The following is a 3,880-nucleotide window of genomic DNA, read 5'->3' on the forward strand; positions in this document are numbered from 1 at the left end:
ATTATGAAATGACGTATCGCTAGCGAATGACGCTTCACGACTTGCTTTGCCTATTTTCTTTAATATCTAGTTTCTAGCTGCACTGCAGCATTGGTTACAATAAAATTTAATGGATGTACTAATTTAGATATTTTATGCCTACAGATCCAATAAACAATAACTTTATGATGTACTTAAAAAAAACGAAGAACCACAAAAAGACTTCCCTTCACAGGAACTGCATACATAATTTTCTTTTCAAGTACTTGGTAATTTTTATGGTAGAATAACTTTTTGTGGTGCACCACTTTAATGACATAGGTATTAATATGTGAATAGACATTTGCTTTTTCTGCATTGTTGTCTTTACTGTAATATTTTTTCTGCTTGAGCTTTGTCATGTTTAGTTATAAGCTATTGCATTTGCTGCTGCTGTGTGCCAGGCACAGTGCTACTAAATTTCAATTTGTATTACTCTGTTAAGCTAGTTTTACTACTGATTTATTTGTTTTGTTTGCTACTGATTTCCTTATATTAGTTGTAATATTGCTGCTTACTTTGCCAATTTGAATTTTTGTCATTGCTGTTTGTGTTAATTATTTTATGTTGCTGCATTCCCTCGTCCCTTAGTTTAGCATCTGAGCTCAGTAGATTTAAGTTAGCTTAAGAAGGGGTAGGCCATATAAGAAATTAACTATGATGAATTGTAAGAAAAGCATTGAGAAAGTATAAGAAAATGGTTTTGCCAAAAAAGTAGTGTAGAGTGGAGAAAATCTTTTTTTGAAAGAGGATGTGAACAGAATACAGAAAGCATGCTTGGATAGAATTTTTTTTTTTTGAGCAAATGTTCAAATAAGAGGGACGATCTATATAATGAAGTTTTGGGTTGGACCGCAGTACCAAATGTTACCCTGAAAACAAACCCTGTCCTTTCCTTTTGTGTTATCCCACTATGTGTTTGTGTACCCTTGTGTATTTATTTTCTTCCTGTCTCTGTGTACTGTTTCATAGAATTTTTTCTCTTCTAATACTAAGCTACATTCACTATGATGAGGAATACTGTTATCCTCAAATATAATTTGCATTAATAACATGTTATTTACTTCGTAAAGATGTTTACACATTATTTATTCTGTTTTGTTCTAATGCTCATGTGTGAAGTTGATGTTTCAAAAGTTATTCTGATTTTTTATGTATGTGCTTATGTCATAATTTTTGTAACACTGATGTGTTTGTTATTTCGATTCTTTCGTAAAGCCTGTATTACTGCAAATGTTATCTGTACTATTATGTTCTTTAATGATATATTTTGTACCTTTATTATTGTATTCTTACGGTATAAAATTGTATTTGACACCAGTTCATCAAATTAAGTAACTTGTAAGTAACATTTCACTGCACACAGTTCTATTGGTCATAGTATATGGACAATATGTGAGAAGTAGGGACTGATAGTGTTTGCACGTGTGTTAATAATTCAGCAAGGGACTGGACAACAGCATTGCTGGTTCTAAGGACATTTCAAGCAAATTCTTTGTGAGTGGACAAGTGGTGGTTTATGGACTTGCTATATTGTCCACAAGACTCTTCGATGGTGATTGTGCGCCTGCACAGTCGCAACAGTTGGCTGCTAGCCATCTCTACAAGGACTACAGTGGGTCTACACCTTTGATGACTCACCAATACCATTATTTCTACAAGAACTGCAGTGGGTCTGCACCTCTAGTGGCCCACCAATACCATAATCTCTACTAGGACTAGTGAGCCTGCTCTGTGTTGACCAACTTACCAATATTCTTCAAAACTTGGACTGACTCTGCTGTGGGTTTGCTCTGTTGTGGCCCATTACCTGCCAGCATGTCAAGAGTCAGCAGTGTCTTTCTGTTGGAAGGACAACACTACTTCTTCAAGACTGCATAGAAATCCACTACTTCAGTGTGCATTTTCTTTTACTGCTCAGACATTGAGCAAAAAGACTGCTATTTTACTGTGATAAACGATCAGGACGATCTTTATGGACTGTGAGAAAATTTTAGCTTTTGACCAACATTGTATCGATAAGTGCGTGCATATCATTTCTTTGTTATTGTAATTATGAAACAATTTTTCAAGTCTGTATTGGCCACTGCCCAAGACAATTTGTAAATTTTTTGTGGGGAGCATGGGGGCTATGTAAGTAGGCTGTTTAGGTTTTTTTAAATGGTAACGCCACATAGCGCTCTGTATGAAAAATCACTGGCTGTGCTGTGTGCAGTCTGTGGCTGGTTGGCATTGTTGTAATACTCACCATTGTAGTGTTGGGCAGCTGGATGTTAACAGCGCGTAGCGTTGTCAGTTGGAGGTGAGCCGCCAGCAGTGGTGGATGTGGGGAGAGAGATGGCGGAGTTTTGAAATTTGTAAGAATTGATGTCATGAACTGATTTATATATTATGACTATTAAGGTAAATACATTGTTTGTTCTCTATCAAAATCTTTCATTTTCTAACTATGCCTATCAGTAGTTAGTGCCTCCAGTAGTTTGAATCTTTTATTTAGCTGGCAGTAGTGGTGCTCGCTGTATTGCAGTAGTTCGAGTAACCAAGATTTTTGTGAGGTAAGTGATTTGTGAAACGTATAGGTTAATGTTAGTCAGGGCCATAGTTTTGTAGGGATTTTTGAAAGTCAGATTGCACTGCGCTAAAAATATTGTGTGTCAGTTTAAGCACAGTCATGTATAATTTTTCTAAGGGGACGTTTCACATTTACAAAGAACACAAGATGTCCAAAAAGCTGTGACGAGGGTCTTGGAGAATATTATAGAAGATGAGTTCCAGAAATGTTAATATCAATGGCAGAAGTGCTGGATAAAGTGTGTGCAATCAGAAGGGAACTACTTTGAAAGAGACAACACTTGACTAAAACGGTAAGCAAAATTTTTTTTCACATCAGTCTCATTACTTTATTGCTACACCTCGTATGTTAATTTTGGAAATGTTGTTGTTGTTGTCTTCAGTCCTGAGACTGGTTTGATGCAGCTCTCCATGCTACTCTATCCTGTGCAAGCTGCTTCATCTCCCAGTACCTACTGCAACCTACATCCTTCTGAATCTGCTTAGTGTACTGATCTCTCGGTCTCCCTCTACGATTTTTACCCTCCACGCTGCCTTCCAATGCTAAATTTGTGATCCCTTGATGCCTCAAAACATGTCCTACCAACCGATCCCTTCTTCTAGTCAAGTTGTGCCACAAACTTCTCTTCTCCCCAATCCTATTCAATACCTCCTCATTAGTTATGTGATCTATCCACCTTTTCTTCAGTATTCTTCTGTAGCACCACATTTCGAAAGCTTCTATTCTCTTCTTGTCCAAACTAGTTATCGTCCATGTTTCACTTCCATACATGGCTACACTCCAAACAAATACTTTCAGAAACGACTTCCTGATACATAGATCTATATTCGATGTTAACAAATTTCTCTTCTTCAGAAACGCTTTCCTTGCCATTGCCAGTCTACATTTTATATCCTCTCTACTTCGACCATCATCAGTTATTTTACTTCCTAAATAGCAAAACTCCTTTACTACTTTAAGTGTCTCATTTCCTAATCTAATTCCCTCAGCATCACCCGATTTAATTTGACTACATTCCATTATCCTCGTTTTGCTTTTGGTAATGTTCATCTTATATCCTCCTTTCAAGACACTGTCCATTCCGTTCAACTGCTCTTCCAAGTCCTTTGCCGTCTCTGACAGAATTACAATGTCATCGGCGAACCTCAAAGTTTTTACTTCGTCTCCATGAATTTTAATACCTACTCCAAATTTTTCTTTTGTTTCCTTTACTGCTTGCTCAATATACAGATTGAATAACATCGGGGAGAGGCTACAACCCTGTCTCACTCCTTTCCCAACCACTGCTTC

This window comes from Schistocerca gregaria, chromosome 2 (assembly GCF_023897955.1).
Source record: "Schistocerca gregaria isolate iqSchGreg1 chromosome 2, iqSchGreg1.2, whole genome shotgun sequence".
Lineage (NCBI taxonomy): Eukaryota > Metazoa > Arthropoda > Insecta > Orthoptera > Acrididae > Schistocerca > Schistocerca gregaria.